Genomic DNA, 18,047 nt, shown 5'->3' with positions numbered 1-18,047 from the left:
GGTTTAGGGCTGTTGTACATAGGGTCGCTATGAGTCGCAAACGACTCGACTGCACATAACAACAACAACAGATCCAGCTCACCACCTTGTGGAATTCACAGCCCTTGGAGAACCTAGAAGGGAGGGGGCATGTGAGGTGAATGAGGTCACTTAAGGTCACCTTGCAGACCCACTGTTCATCTGTTGCCCTCGTCAGAAAAATCCCCAATATGTCTGGCCTCTGTTTCCCTAAAGTGCATCAGGTACTCTGGCCTATTTCTTGTACCTTTCTAACACATCAGCACTTCTCTGGTGTCCCTGCATCAGGTGTGTCAAAGATCCATGCTCCCACCGCTCAAACACTTTAACGCTCCTTGGCTCCCTAGCCAACTGTTCCCTGCCACAGAGTGGCCATCTCTGCTTCCTCCCTGAAGCTCTGGGTTCTCAACTCCCTCTTGGTGTCCCAGAACTTTCACCCCAACTCTAAGACTGCCATTAGTCATCAGACCAACCTCAAGCTCTACATTCCTTATGTATGTTCACGGCCTATTACTTCACCAGGGATGGTGTAGCTTTGAGTAACTTCTCCAAGTAATTCTTTCATCTGTCCAGGGAGGAAACAGAGTATGAAGAGAAGTTGATGCACCTGCATAACCAGCAGGGAGAACAGGTCTCCCTGGAGGACATTAAGAAACACAACCAAGAGGACTGGGATAATGGTCTGAAAGCTATGGAGTGTGTTCTGCTCTTGGAAAAAAAATTGTACAGCAGTCCTTTTTGGAACTGCATGTTCTGCCTTAAGACAAACATGCTCACCACCCCCTCACTTTTGTAACTTTCTGGAGATTTAACTACCTGAATGAGCAAGTGAAATCAATCAAAGAACTAGGTGAACATGTACACAACTTGGTTAAGATGGGGGCCCAAATTCTGGTCTGGCCTTTTTTACAAACACAGGCATGGAAGCAGAACTAAGCCACATGCTTTCTTTCTCATCATCCAGTACGTTATAAGTCCTACTCAAATGTCTACTACTTACATAGGCTTTAAACTACACCGTTATCTAGTCCAGTTACATTGTTTCTCAGTAAAATAATTTGTACAAAGAACTAATTTAACTCCTGTTTGTGGGAAGCCACCGTGAGCGGGTCTTGGCTCTGGCACGAGCAACACTATTCTGTCTGTGGACCTCATTTTACATACTTCTGACACACAGCATCCACCCTGCCCATCTCTGGGAAACTGCTTACCACTAGATCAGTGTTTGTAATTCAATGCCTTGGGGCACACCCCTCCTTCCTATTGTAAACTGATATCCTGGGGCTGGGTTTCTGTAGCAACCCAGCCTATGTTAGAGGCCTAGGCAGTTCCCTATATAAGGCTGTGAAAAAGCTCAATAAATTGGGACTTGATCTGGAAGCCTGTCTTGTCCTCATTTCTCACATCTCTTGTCCCTCCTCAATCCCCATTCCTCCCCCTTAGGTCATGTCAAAAAGCCCCGCAGGCTGGGGCATCTGTTAACAGGAATTTTAACAGGATCTAGATCCTTTCTCTTCAGACTGGAAGATAGATAAAGCTATCCTTTATGCCAAATAACTTACTGGATCCTGGAAAAACATTTGTTAATAATCTCCAATATCATATATATGTATATAAATTTCCTCCATGTTAAGCCTATATTCAGGAGATTCCAGGAGGGGAATGTCTATGTATATAGTGACCTTTGAGCCTGAGGGCCACATGTCCATTATTTCATACCAAATCTAGAGGAGACATCACCCTATCCTAGGAAATGATTCATGACACCAGAGTGTTGCAAATGGAAGAGAGAGGTACTAAGTCACAAGAAGTAAGTCCTGGAGCAGAAGCTCAGGGGCAAAGGTCTTTTCTTCAGAACATCTGAGATAGAATCCCTCCCTAAAACTAGTACCTGGAATTTGGACTTAGAGGCTATTAAACTCAAGAGCTGGCCGAAGCATGAGACCAGAAGCCGTGGGAGGTAACAGGCATCACAGAAGTGAATGTAGACCTAACCCATCATATTCACCGTTGGATAAGGAGAGAAAGGTGTTGAATGGGGTAGGTGGAGTAAAAGGGAATGCTGGTGGAGTGGATAAAGGGATGAGTCCAGACACATGTGCCAAGGATGGGATAGTGACACTCAATTTATCGGTTACTTCTAAAAAGAGGAAATGTCTTTCATCTGCTCCTTTCTGTAAAATACTTGTCTGTCAGATACTGTTCTAAAGTTGAGCATTCATATTAAGACTGACTAGGAAAAAAGATTAGCCCTCAACTTCTGAAATAACAGTTCTTAGAAAATTCTGTGTACAATAGAGCACTTAGAGTAGACTAGCAAATAATGGCAACTGAGACTGGACTTTTAGATAGGGAAACACAAAAGAGGAAGAGAAGTTGTAAGGAGACACTAGTGAATGGAACATGGAATGTGAGAAACATGAATGTAGGAAAATTGGACATTGTTAAGAAAAAAAATGGAACACATGTTTTTTTATTGACCAATCACAGTCATATATTTAACAATAAAATGTTTCCCTTTTTTCCTTTTGTAGTTTATTTTCAAAGTTCTAATACAAATTCGAATGAATTCTTTAAATTTCCCTCACCCCTTCACCCATCAAATTGTGCAATCCAATGATTAATCCCCTCTTTCCCATGTATGTCCACATTCCTCTGCTTCCAGCCTCTCCCACCCCTTTTGGATTCTTATACTCCTTCTATAATAACGTCTTATACAATATTTATCCTTGTGGGACTGAGTTAGTTCACTCAGCTGATATTCGACAAGGAAATCAAAGATATCAAATGGGGAAATGAAAATCTCTTCAACAAATGGTGCTGGCTAAACTGGACTTCCACCTCCAAAAAGCTGAAACAAGATCCACATCTCATACCATACCCGAAACTCAACTCAAGGTGGATCAGAGACCTGGGAGTAAAGCCCCAAACCACAATGTACATAAAGGACAAACTGGGATCAAGCTTAGACGTGCTAGTCCAAGGTATAAAGAAACTGCCAAATACAACCAGAAATGCACAATCTAAAGAGGATAAAATTGATGCATGGGACCTTCTAAAGATTAAATATCTGTGCACATCAAAAATTTTTTCCAACAGGGTGAAAAGAAACCTACAGACTGGGAGCAAACATTTGGTAATACCATCTCAGACAAGAGTCTTACAACAAAAATTTACAGAATACTCCTAGGCCTCCACAAGAAAAAGACTGATAATTCAGTCACAAAATGGGCAAAAGACATAGAAAGAATTTTCACAGAAGATGATATTTGAACGGCAAACAGACACATGAAGAAATGTTCCAAATCATGGGTAATAAGAGAGATGAAAATCAAAACCACAATGAAGTACCATCTCACTCCAGTAAGAGTGGTAAAGTTTAACAGGGCAACAAATAAGAGATGTTGGAGAGGATGTGGAAAGAAAGGATGTCTTATACATTGTTGGTGGGATTGCAAAATGGTGCAACCATTCTGGAAGGCAGTTTGGTGCTTCCTCAAAAAGCTGAAGGATGAGGATGTGTTAATCATGGGGTTGTATAATTTGATGGGTCAAATTGAGGGAAATAGAAAGAATCTATTCTTGAAAACAATGTATTAATATTTTGTAAGTAAACTAGAAATTAAAAAAAAACAACAAAAACAAACAAGCAATTAAAAATTAGGCCAGGTACTGACTGCACAACAGATCATCAATTACTCATGCACAGGTTCAAATTGAAGCTGAAAAAATGAATATTAAAATAAGTCCACATGGGGAAAAAAAGCTGAACTTAGAAATTCCATATAACCCAGCTATTTCACTACTTGGAATATACCCTAAGAATATAAACTGAGATTTGTACACCAATGTTCATAGCTGCATTATTCACCATTGCAAGAACATCCATAAAGAATGCAAAAAGGTCATTAAAAATGTAGAGGAGGTCTTTTCATTTTACTTCCTGTGCATCTGGAAATTAGACAATAAATACAGAGGAGATTGTCTATCTTTGTTCCCACGGGGCAGTTGGTGAATTCCAACCACTTGTTTTTGGTTTCATCAAGCAGTTCTTTCCCACCAAGCCACCAGAGGTCCTTCTCTGAATAAGAGGTGTATGAATAACAGGGACAACATAGACCTGATCACATCAAGCAAGGCAACAGCAATGACATTTATGGATTCCCAGGTCAGTGGAACACTACCCGGGGTCCAGAATTATAAGGCAGTGTTTGTGCTCAGCAGTGGGGAAAGCCATGTCTGCATCCAGCCAGATCTACAGGGTAGTGTAAGGGTTGCGGGGTCAGGCCTGCTGAGTAGCTAGCTTCTAAACCCAGGCTTCTTATCATCCCTGAATGACTGTGACCCTCCCATGTATTTTTTTAAAGAATTTAATAAACTTGCTATTTTGCAATAATTTTAAATTCTCAGAAAAGTTTCCCACATCTTGGACCAGCTGAAGTCACACTTGAGTAGGCTGGGACCTAAACGTAATCTCTCCTGAGGAGTGTCTACTGACCAAGTGACACCTAAGATTGTCAAAGTGTAGTGTCCCATGTGACAAAGTAGATCTTCCCCAGAGGTTTCTAGTTTAATCTTTATGGAACAAGATGTCTTTGTCTCCTAGAGCCATTCAGTGGATTCAAACTGCCAGCCCTCTGGTTAGCATCCAAGCTGTGTGACTCGAGCTCTACCCAGACATTGATGTGACCAAAACCCTGATTTTGATTTTTATCATCCAGTCAGAAGTTGAAGACAATAAATGTCTGTTTTTTGAAGAAAAAAAAAAGGAGGAAGAAAACACTGAGATGGATGATGTTAGAAGAAATTCTGAATATTGCACCACACTACCAAAAAGCCAAAACAAAAAGAAGAAATGAAGAAGTTAAGGAGCTGAACAGTAGATTTCAAAGGGCAGCACATTAAAACAAAGTAAAATATTATAATGAAATATGCAAAGAACTAGAATCCTAAAATCAAAAAGATCAAACATACTTGACATTTCTTAAGATGAAGGAACTAAAGAACAAATTTAATCCTTGAGCTGCAATACTGAAGGGTGCGCTGTGGGCAAAATATTAAAAAAGATCCAGGACACATTAAAGAAGATGGAGGGGTCACTGTACCCCCCTAAAAGTAGCTAACATAGAAGAGTTACAAGAAACAACATATAATCAAGAAGCAATGGTGATAAAGGAGGAAGCTCAGGCTGCTCAGAAGGACTTGGCAAAAGAATAAAGCCCCAGGAACTGACGGAGTACCGACTGACATATTTCCACAAATAGCTCCTGTGTTCACCAGATTATGCCAAGAAATCTGGAGGACAACTAACTACCTGGTCAGTGACTTGAAGGCGTCCATTTCTATTTCTATCTCAATAAAGATGATCCAACATAGTGTGGAAATTAGAAAACAGTATCACTAATAACACACACCAGCAAAATCAGCTGAAAATTATCCAAAAAGACTGGAATAGTAAATTTAACAGAGAACTGCCAGAAACACAAGGTGGATTTAGAAGAAATTGTGGCACTAGGGAGACATTATCACTAATATCAGATGATTATGGTAGAAAACCAAGAAGCATGCCCATCTGTACTTCATTGACTGTGCAAAGGAATCTGACTGTGTTGATCACAGGAAACTGTGGCAAGCTTTAAGAAGAATAGGAATCTCAGAACACTTGGCTGTGCTCATGGACACTGTCTTCAGAACAGAGCAAGGAAACATTTCATGGTTCAAAATTAGGAAAAAAGTGCATCAGCAATTCACTCTGTCTCCATACCTTTTCACACTTTATGTGGAACAGATCCTTTAGGAACCTGGACTTTATGAGGTGCTGTGCGGCATCAGGATTGGAGGAATACTCATCAACAAACTGCATTATGCAGTTGATACAACCTTGCTTGCAGAAACTGAGGAGGACCTGAGACATTTGCTGCAGAAGGTCAAGGACTGTGGTCTTCAATATGAATTGAAGCTTAATATCAAGAAGTCAAAGATTCTTACCTCTGTACTAGTTGGTAGTTCTATGATGGATGGAGAAGAGATTAAGGTTGCTTACTACTTGAGTTTGCATGGCTCCACAATCAACACCTTTGGCACTGTCAGTCAAAAAAAATCAAAAGATGAATTGCATTGGGAAAGTTTGCTATGAGAGACCTCTCCAAAAGGTTAGAGTAATGCTGTCAGTCTAGAGACTAAGGAGCACCTGACTCACACTATGTCTTTGCAAGTAATTGCTATGTTAGAGAGAGCTGGACAATGCCTAAAGATTACAGAAGAATTGATGCCTTTGAGTTGAGTGTTCACTGTGGAACCAAGCAAGCTGAAAGTGTCAACAATCTTAATCTCTTCTTCATCTAGCAAGATGCTTCCAATTGGCCCAGTGGCGAATACCTTTGTTTTCTTGATGTTGAGCTTCAATCCATATGGAGGGGCACAGTCCTTGACTTTCTGCAGCAAATGACCCAGTTCCTCCTTAGTTTCAGCAAGCAAGTTTTGTTATCTGCATACCACAAGTTATTGATGAGTCTTCTTCCGAGATGCCACACTTCTACTCATATAGTCCAGCATCTCAAATGAACTTTTGAACATGTAAATTGAGGTACACCTCTCCTGATTTTGAACCCTGTAGCATTACCTTGTTCTGTTCTGATGTCTACTTCCTGATCCAAGTAAAGGGTTCACACGAGCACAATTACGTGTTCTTGGATTCCCATGCTTCCCAAGGTAAGTCACAACTTTTTTTTTCTTTTTAATTAGGGATTAAGTCAATCTGGGGCAAGGTATCAGTGATACATATTCTGGCTTTGGGGAGGCACAAGTTAATGTTAGCATTTAGATGTTCTGGGAATTCTTATAATTAAAATAAATTAACACAAAAACCTAGATTAAAATGTGTGCCTCAGTTTGAAACTCTACATCAAGAAGACAAAAATTCTCACCTTTGGACTGATTGGCAGGACCACGATAGATGGAGAAGATATTGATGTTGGCGATAATTACAGCTTGCTCAGCTCCATTATCAACACTCTTGGCACCAGCAGTCAGGAAATTGAAAGATGAAATTGCACTGGGAAAATCTACTGTCAGGGAACTCTCCAGAGAACTGAGAAGCAATGATATCAGTCTAGAGACTAAGGTACACCTGAACCACATCATGGTCTTAGTAATTACTTGTTATACATCAGAGAGCAGGTCAATAGCTAAAGATGATAGAAGAATAACTGATGTCTTTGAGTTGTAGTGCTGGAGAGGAGTCTTCATGGACTACCAAGAAAACAAATAGGTCTGTCTTAGAGACAGTGAAAGCAAATTTCTTCTTGGAGACTAGGGTTTTGAAACTCCATCTCATGTATTTTGAGCACGTGGTATTAAGGGACCAGTCCTTGCAGAAGGACATCATGCTAGGATGGGTTGTGGGACAGCATGGGAGAGAAAGACTTCAAATGAGTTGAATTGACACAGTAATTGGTACACTGAGGGTAAAAGTGTTGAAGATAGTGACACTGGCTCAGGACAGGGCAGGCTTCAGAGCTGTTGTACATAGGGTCACTATGAGTCAAAGGTGAATACACAGCACATAATAACAATATTCAATTTCTTGTTTTCTTTATTTGTTTGTTAACTAATGATGTACCGGAATAGCCAGCAGGGAACTCTAGTGCCTTAGTGGTGAAGAGTTACACTGACAACCTAGTGTTCCCCAGGAGAAAGATGGGCAATCTTCTCTTGTGCAATTTACCACCTCTAAAAACTGGATGGATGGTCTGCTATGAATAGGTCCTGACTTGAAAGCACACAACCTAAGACTAGAGCAGCCATGGTCTGAATATTGAGTTTCTGTGATTTATAGGTGGGTTATACATCTTACCTTTTAAAATATGAAGAAGAGTTAATACAGTTCAGAAAACACCTTTCTACAACCTGCTAAATGGAGGGAAACATCCTGGTGTGGAAAGACTCTCAAATTAAAGACATATCGTTTTGGTCAGATGTTTTCTTTATATGAGGTTGCATGAGATAAATGGAAGGATGGTTAGTGAACAAACATTTGGCAAGACTAGAGCACTGGGTGGTACTTCGAAAACAGGATTAGAGCTACCAACTGGTGGTGAGGAGTTAGCCTTGGGTTTAATTCTGTGAGCTACAGCAGTGCCTTCAAGGGTGCTCTGCAGAAGCATGCTGTGATAACAGTTGAGCACTAAGAGGCTTAATTTGGTATTACAGAAAAAAGACCTGAAAATAATTTAAATAAAGCTATTAGTCTCAGTCCCCAGAGAAGCAGACACCAAGGTGGGATTAAATTTTCAAGGAATTTATCAGAAGAAGCAGAAAAGCCTGTGAAAGAAAATAGGGAAAACCTAGGAAAAGACAGCGATCCAATCTCAAACAAACATGATCCCTAGAGAAGGAGGAAAATGAAGTCGTGTATAATATTAAAGAGACTTCTGCAGAGCTTCTGGGGATACCTTCAGTTAAAGTTGCTTGTCAGATAAATCCTGAATCCCCAGAAATAGAGCTACCCATGTACATTTCCAGGATTCAGTTATTGACTGGAAATCATTCATAGGAACATTTTCTTTGAAACAAGCTGAGCGAAGAATCGATTTCAGAGCAGTATAGGGCCCTTGGCACATTATGCTTCTTGAATTTTGAGATCTAAATAGTAGCACGTGTGCAAGCAGGTTGCTATCAATTCAACAAAATGTTTTAGATTAAAATACCGCATACACTATACGATGAAACACTTCCCTTCATTAAATGCAACTTACTCTAAGAATTACTAATATTGCCAGAAATTCACAGCATACTAAAACATTTAAAGGAAGTATATTACAAAATCTGGAAGTAGGAGCGGCATCCACTTCTGAAATGGCTTGCCTCCAGAAACTCTATGTACAAACAGTGCTCAGGCCGTTTGTTCATAGGGTCTCTATGAGTCGTCTACGACTTGACGGCATCAAACAACAACAACAACAACGTATTACAAAATAGAATTTTACTATGATCATATATTTGGAAATAATGGATGGATAGATAGATACATGTTATTGCTGTTAGGTGTCATCAAGCTGAATACAATTCATTGTAACCCTATAAGCAACCGAACTGATAATTTTCTTGTCCTTTGTCAAACTCACGATCTCTGACACACTCAAGCACATTGCTGTAGTCTTTGTTTTGATCCACATGATTTAGGGTCTTCCTCCTCCCACCTTTCCAGGTACGATGTCCTTCTCCAAGGACTAGCCTCTCCTAGCAATATGCCTGAAGTATATGAGATAAAGCTTTGCCATCTTTGCCTCCAAGTAACAATCTGGCTGTACCTTCTTCAAGACGTATCTGCTATTTTGGCAGTCCATGGCATATGCAATAATCTTCTGTAACACCAGTTAATAGTCATGGATTCTTCTATTATCCTTATACCGTCCACTCTCAGCAGCATGTTGTTGTTGTTTTGTTATGTGACGTCAAGTCACCTGCAACTCATAGCGACCCTGTGTACAACAGCCCTAAACCCTGCTCTATCCTGTGCCAATCTCACCATCTCCGACATACCTACCCCCATTACCCCAGTTACTGAATCAATCCATTTCATCAAGGGTCTCCTCTCCTTCGCTGTCCCTCCACCCTCCCAAGCATGATGTCCTTCTCCAAGATTTGTTCTCTCTTTGCAACATGTCCAAAGTATGTCAGACGAAGCTTCAGAATCCTTTCCTTCATGGAGCAGCTTGGTTTAACGTTCTCCAGAGTTAACCTATTTGTTTTTCTTAGCAGTCCATGATATATTCAATACTCTTCTCCAACACCACAGCTCAAAGTTATCAATTCTCCTTCTATCATTCCTAGTCATTGTCCAGCTCTCTGATGTATAGCAAGTGATTGCAAAGACCACGGCATGTATCAGGAGCACCTTAGTCCCCAGACTGACACCTTTGCACTTCAGCACTTTAGAGAGGTCTCTAACCACAGACTTTCCCATCACAATACATTTTTTAATTTCCTGGCTACTGGTGCCAAGTGTGTTGACTGTGGATCCAAGCAAACCAAAACTGTGAACAATCTCATTCTCTTCACCATCCATTATGATGCAGCAAATTGGCCCAGTGGTGAGAATCTTTGTTTTCTTGATATTCAGAAAATCAGAGGCCAAACTCACTCAGCATTTCTTAAGCTCAATGAACTAAAGAGGAAATTTAAGTCTCGAGTTGCAATACTTAAGGATGTTTTGGGCAGACTATTGAGTGATCTTGCAAGTATTAAAAGAAGATGGAAAGAGTATACAGAGACATTATAATCAGCAGCATAGCAAATGATTGAAAATACCATTATCTGAGTCAGGTGTGCCTTAATCCTCAAAATAACTTCATTACTTTCCCTGTAATTATTTACTTAGATAAATAAAAAGGGATTTATAATATATACATCAACTAGTGAAGACAGTTGATCTTTTAAGTAGGTAAACTGTGCTGTTAATTTCTTTGTCAGTTTTGTTAAAAATTTCTTTTTATGAACATGTTATCATAATAAAAGTTAAAATATGAGAAGATAGCAAATTAATGAAAATAATGGCTAATGAGAGTTTAGTAAAATGTTGTTTTTTAATAGCTTTAATTTATTACAAGGGTGAAGTTACAGAGATATAAATATAAATTTACAGTATGTAAATTCTATACTGAAACTGACCCTTTTGCCGGCTTGTGTTGTTGTTGTTATGCCAGCCTGTACATGCTTCAAATCCACTAGCTGCTCCGTAGGAGAAGGATGGCCAGTCCTCTCGCATGAGATCAGCTACATCTGAAAAGCTAATAGAGGGTCAGCTATGGCTTAGTTCCTGCTTCACGGTAAACAACAACAATAACAATACTCCTACTATAATATTTCATAAAATCTCAGCTGTAAGTTTTCAAGTATTTCTCAAACTGAAAATTCTAGCCCATTAAAATGTCATGAAATTGTTGTTGTTGAAAACCATAGAGAAGGATCTGACCCATAACTGATGCTCTAGTGGGTTTACTGAAGTAATTAATTGCACAGGAGGAAACTGACCATCATTCTCCTACAGAGCAGCTGGTGTATTTAAACTGTATACTTTTGGGATTGCAACAAAACTTCCTGCCAGTAGGCCACAAGAGCTCCTAATGAGTCAATATATGGTCATTTCTTGAGATTGTAAACAGCTTTAGTTTGCTTGGCTCCACAATCAACACTATTGGCACCAGCAGCCAGGAAATTAATAGATGTGTTGTGTTGAGAAAGTCTGCTGTTAGAGACCTATCCAATGCACTGAAGAGTAATGATGTCAGTCTGGAGACCAAGGTGTGCCTGATACAGGCTATCATACTTAATATGCATCAGAAACCTGGACAATGACTAGGAATGATAGAAGGAGAATTTATGCTTTTGTGCTGTGGTATTGGAAGAGTCTTGAATATATCATGGACAGCTAAGAGAGCTAACAAGTTCGTCCTGGAAAGAGTGAAGCCAGGCTGCTCCTTGGAGGCAAGGATTCTTAAGTTTTATCTGACATACTTTGGACATCTTGCAAAAAGGGACCAGTCCTTGGAGAGGGAGGTCATGCTTGGGAGCATGGAGGGACAGCACAAGAGAGGAAAACTCTAGATGAGATAGATTGATTCTGTCACTCAGATATTAGGGATAGGCGTGTTGGAGACAATTAATTTGGCATAGGATAGAGCAGGGTTTAGGACTGTTGTACTTAGGGTCGCTATGAGTCACAGGTGACTCGACAGCACGTAACAGCAATAACAGCAAGTGAAATCATGACACTTTCATGCTCAAGACTTTTACATGACTCTCTTGCATATTGGGAGTTAAAAAACAAGATCTTAACCATGACTTATAAGAAATAAACCCATATGTTTTCAAGAGAGTACAGTCAAAATGCTCCACGGATGCAAGAATGACAAAGTTTGTCTCACGTACTTCGGGCCAGTTGCTGGGAGAGGCTATTTCTTGGAGAGGGACATGGTGCTTAGAAAGGTAGAAGGTCAGTGAAAGAGAAGAAACCTACAACACAATGGATTGACACGGTGACTTACAGCAATGAGCTTAAGCATATGAGAGATGATGATGACAGAGGACAGGAGAGTGTCCAGATCTGTTGTCTGTAAGGTCATTATGAGTTGTACTTGACTTGGTAGCACCTAACAACACAAGATTCTATATGATCAGAGACATTGATACTTTGATGTGTATGAATCTATATTTTGTTTGCAGCAGCCAGGAAATCAAAAGATTAATTGCATTGGGAAAATCTGCCATCAGGGACCACTCCAGAGTACCGAAGAGCAACAGCATCAGTCTAGATACTAAGGTGTACCTTATCCAGGCCACAGTCTTTGCAATTACTTGTTATGCATTGGAAATCTGGACAATGACTAAGGATAATAGAAGAATTGATGTCTTTGAAGTGTGGTACTAGAGAAGAGTATTGAATATGCCATGATCTGCTAGTAGAACAACCAGGTTTGTCCTAGAAAGGGTGAAACCTGGCTACTTCTTGGAGGCAAGGATTTTGAAGCTTTGTCTGACATGTTGCAAGGAAGAAATGTGTGTGTGTGTGTGTGTGTGTGTGTGTGTGTACAAGTTTTTAATGTCACACAAGAAAGAAGATTGTTGGCACTTTCAGAGACAAAATATAGACAAGCAGATTTGAGATTCTCCTAAGAAAACTGGCCAATTTCCCAGTAGATCGAGTTTCATAAAAATCTCCATAGAGAAATGTCTAATTTTTTACTCTTCCTCAAAGCCTTATCACCATATTTTCATACATTGAAATTATAAAATAGTTTAATAATATAATGGAATCATTAGATTAATGTGAGTATACGGCATGATCTAACATAGTAGTCTGCTTATTAAAAATCACTTAAAAATCTATGAATCAGGTTCTATAAATGAAAGTAGATGTTCTATCATCTACCAGCTGGTAATTCTGGAAACAGAAGCTGAACTCTCAGAGATTTATTTTTTCTTCTGTTTTAAGAGAGTTTACCACAAAGTTTATTGTGTTGAGTAAGATACTGTGTATACAATGCAAACTTTATCTGATACATAGCACAGTGAATATTCAGTAAACATCTCATACTTCAATTTGTATTTAAATAGTAATAAATGTATATGTGTGTTCTTGTATACACATAGATAATCTCTAGAAGGAGAATGTGTCTTATACCCCATTAAATCTAATAGCCAGAAAAAGAAACATTAGCAAGATTTTTCAGTGTAAAATCTACCACATTCCTTGAAAGCTTAACCATTTGGATTTATTGACTATTCAACAAATAATAGACTGTAATTATAGCAAATAAATTCTCAATATCTGTCTATGTATGTATATATCTATTTATCTATTTCTATATATCACTCTCTTATCAAGTCAGCTCTGACTCATAGCTGACATAACATCTCGTTTCCAAGGTTCTGAACTGCACAGGAGGAGAATGTCCATCTTTCTTCTGTGGTACAACTGGAAGATTTGAACTATCAGACAAACAGGGCCTTTGGATTAGCAGCCCAACTCTCTATGGACTATGCCACCAGAGCTACCTAAATAGATACAAACTGATAGATCCTGACCGAGAACAGAGAATACCAGAAAAATGTCTATTGTTGTTGTTATTGTTGTGCACTGTTGAGTCTCTTGCAACACATAGTGACCCTATGTATAACAGCTCTGAACCTCGCTCTATCCTGTGTCAACCTTATTGCCGCTGACACACCTCCCATCATTACCCTAGTCACTGAATCAATTAATCTCATTGAGGGTCTTCTTCTTTTATGCTGTCCCTCCACTGTTACAAGCATGATGTCACTCTCCAAAGACTGGTCCCTTCTTACAAGATGCCCAAACTACATCAGAGGAAGGTTCCGAATCATTGCCTCCAAGTAATAGCCTGATTTCACCTTCTCTAGGCTGAACCTGTTTGTTCTCCTCACGGTCCATGGTATGTTCAATACTCTTCTCTGGCACCACAGCTCAAAGGCATCAATGTTCTATCATCCCTAGTCATTGCCCAGCTTTGTGATACATAGCAAGTAATTGCAAAGACTATGGCCTGGATCAGGTGCACCTTAGCCTCCAGACTTACATCATTGCTCTTCATTATTTTGGAGAGGTCTACCCTTAGTAGCACGGCTTCTTCTAGATCCAGCCTGTACATCTGGAAGTTTTCTGTTGATGTGCTGCTCCAGTTGCTTTTGGGTAATTTTCAGCATAATCTTACTTATGTGTGATATTAATGATTTTTTGATAATTGATATACTCTGTCAGGTTACCATTCATTGGAATGGGAACAAATCTGGATTGCTTCCAGTCAATTAGCCAGGTGGTTGTCCTTAAGATTTCTTGGCACAGTTCAGGGAGCACATCCAGGGCAGCATCTGTTTGTTGAAATATGTGGATTGGTAAGAATCAGAAGACTGTCTACGTGTGTTTTTCTGACTATGCAAAGGCATTTGACTGTGTAGATAATTACAAACAAAGACTAACATTGTGGAGCATGTGAAATTTATACCTAGGTCAAGAAACTGTTGTCTGAGCAGAGCAAAAGAATACTACATGATTTAAAATCAGAGAGGATGTGAATCAGGGCTGTATCCTTTCTCCCTGTCTATTCCATCTGTATGCTGAACAAATAACTAGTGCAGCTGAACTCAGTTAAGAGGAATGTGACATAAAGATTGAAGAAGACTTAACAACATTCATCATTAGATGACACAATCTTGCTTATAAAAAGAGAAGAGAGCTTGAAGCATCTGCTGCAGAAGATCTAGATGTGTAGCCTTGTTACGGATTACATCTCAACACTGAGAAAATAAAGGCTGTCACCACTAGACCAATAAACAATATCATAATGAATGGAGAAAAGATTGAAGGTGTCCATCATCTCATTTTGCTTGGATCAACAATCAGCACCCTTCATGCCAGCGGTCAGGAGACTAGAAATATTGCATTGAGCAGGTTTGCTGCCAGGAACCTCTCCAAAATCCTTAAGAGCTGTAAGGGAGTTTGAAGACTAGAGTGTGTCTGATTCAGATGATGAGGTTTTCAATCATTTGTTATTCATTTGAAAACTTGAAAATGAATAAGGATGACAAAATCAATTACTTTGAGTTGTGGTGTTGGAGAAAAGAAATGAATACTCCCTGGACTGTCAAAAGAAAGGAAAAAAAGCAGAACAAAGTCTTGGGAAAAGTGCAGACAGATTTCTCCTTGGAAGCAAACATGCATGAAGCTTCATGTCTCTTATTCTAGACACGTTGCTAGAAAAGGCTATCTCTTGGAAATAGATATTCTTCGAAAGATGGGGGATCAGAAAGAGTAAAGACAACTAGACATATTGACGTAGTAACTGCACTAATAGGCTCAACTGTGTCAGAGATAATAAGGATGGGTACAGGATAGGACAGTATTCCGATAGGTGTTCATAGCGTCACCATTGTACTACACTCAACAGCACCTAACAACTGCAACAACGTGGTTATTTTTACCTTCTTGTAAATTATGTTTATATAGATTTCACTATACTATGCCATCACAATAAATTAAGAAGTGACCCAAATATAAAATTAAAAATAACAGGGAAAAGATTCACAAATGTCTCATTTTATCCAGCCTGAGTAATTTCCCAAATCTGTTTTTTTAATTATTTTAATATCTCCTTATCCAATTCTTAAATATATAGACAACTCTTAATTAGAATGGCTCCAAATTGCATTAACTTAGTCACTATAATTTAAATAATATCATTCTCCCAACAACACCGTGTTAACACTGTCTATATATTTAATAACATATTAAAGATACAGCAAATAAAATAAATCAAGAAAGATTTGGAGCCTGAAAAAGCCTACACTTGTCTCAATTCCAAAGAAAGTTCACCTAATAAAATGCAAAAATTGTTGAATAATATCATTTTGATGATAAATAAAAAATTATTTCAGCAAGACATTAAGGGTAAAATTCTGAAAATTCAAGCCAGATCCAGAAAATATGGAATGAAGTCTATCATTGCTGCTGTCTGATGGATCTTAATTGAAAGCAGAAAATTGTTTACTTGTGTTTTATTGATTATGCAAATATCTGTGTAGACCATAACAAATTATTAACTAGATGGTAAGGAATAGGAATTCCAGAACTCTCGACTGTGCTCATGCAGAACCTATCCACAGTGAAATACAAGTCATTAAAACAGGGGGAGCAAGCATGTTGGAGATCTTGATGATTCAGGATAGGGCAAGGATATCTGTTATTCATGGAATCACTATAAATAGTAGGTGTTTAATGACACCTAACACTACTGCCACTCAAACCAAACACTGACTACGTTTCCCCTAAAGTGAAAATGAAATTTCTCTTTTAAAACAAGGGGCTTATATCTAGAACTTTTAAAATACTTGAGCATCACAATAAAATAAAGGTAAATAACCCATTTGAAAAATGGGCACAGAAAATGAACAGGCACTTCACCAAAGAAGACATTCAGATGGCAAACAAACACATAAAGAAATGTTCAAAATCCCCAGCTGTAAGAGAGATGCAAATCAAAGCAATTATGAGATATTATCTCAACCCAATAAGAATAGCAAAATTTAACAGAACAGCAAACATCAAATGCTGGTGAGGTTGCAGAGAAACTGGAACCCTTATTCACTGTTGGTGGGAGTGTAAAATGGCGCAACCACTATGGAAGGCAGTGTGGCGCTTTCTCAAAAAGTTGCAAATAGAATACCATTTGACCCAGCAATTCTACTACTGGGACTACACCCCAAAGAAACCATAACAGCCACCCAAGCAGATATATGCACACCCATGCTTATTGCAGCTTTGTTTGCAATAGCAAAGAGCTGGAAACAACCCAAGTGCCCATCACCAAACGAATGGATAGAGAAGCTGTGGTATATTCACACAATGGAATACTATGCAGCATTGAAAACCAAGGAACTCATGAAATATTATGCAAAGCAGATGACCCTAGAGGACATTATGCTGAGTGAAATATCTCAGTGACAAAAGGACAAATATTGCATAAGGCCACTGGTGTAAAATGTGACTGACATTGAGGTCGAGGGAAAACTAAGAAAGAGGGGGTAAGTAATGTGTATTGCATTGAAACAAATGAGGGAGAGAATTGTTTAAAATGAATATATGATTGGATATTTTTGTCATGGCAGGAGTCCAGAATGAAGGCTGCACAGTGGCGTGGACTTGAGGAGGGGGATTGCATAATAATGAAAGAGTTTTAATTTTCAAGGAGAAAAGTGAATTGGGGGGAGGGGTTGGCAGGGAGAAAAGTGCAACAATGAATGACTAGAAACCCTAAGTGTCTGTAGACTTTCATTAAAATTAATTTTAAAAGTAGAGAAAAAAAACCCACAAAAGAAAACCAATACATCATCCCAAGGACTGTTTTCTTATATTTATCAGAAATTTCACTCATTTAAATAAATACTTTCATTGGTAATATTGTTGTTGCTGGTTATTGAGTCAGAACCAACCCATAGCTAATCCTCAAGTAGGTTTGCAGAGGCCATGAATCACAAAGGAGGAGTCTGTCTATCTTTCTTCCTTGGAGAAGTTGATGGATTCAAACAACATACCTTTGCATTTGCAGTACAGTTTCGTACCATTAAACAGCCATTGAGAGCAGTTTATTAAACACAATCAAAGTATCATTAAGGAAAATGTGACTGTTTAAAAGTTAATAGTAACAATTTATATGTTCATTATACCGGTCAATTTATAAAACAATTTTACATATACTAATATTTTTTCACAACAATCCTGCGGTGAGCTTGTTATCCTCAACTGAGTGAAACTGGAATTAAAAAATTTCACACTCAGTAAGTGGCTAAATAAGACTTAAAATTTCAATTTCAACTTCAAGTTCTAAGTATTTCCACTTCGCCATTTTATTTCTAGGAAAAAATTTGAAAACAAACCCATGCAAAATCCTTCATCTGCGTTATGACTTACAGTATGGTTCTTTTTCAACAAAATACATAAGACTAATTTTAAA

The sequence above is a fragment of the Elephantulus edwardii genome, unplaced genomic scaffold, assembly GCF_000299155.1.
Source record: "Elephantulus edwardii isolate Elephantulus edwardi_28Jun2011 unplaced genomic scaffold, EleEdw1.0 scaffold00046, whole genome shotgun sequence".
NCBI classification, from domain to species: domain Eukaryota; kingdom Metazoa; phylum Chordata; class Mammalia; order Macroscelidea; family Macroscelididae; genus Elephantulus; species Elephantulus edwardii.
The sequence above is the reverse complement of the archived record's forward strand: the minus strand, read 5'-3'. Positions refer to the sequence as shown.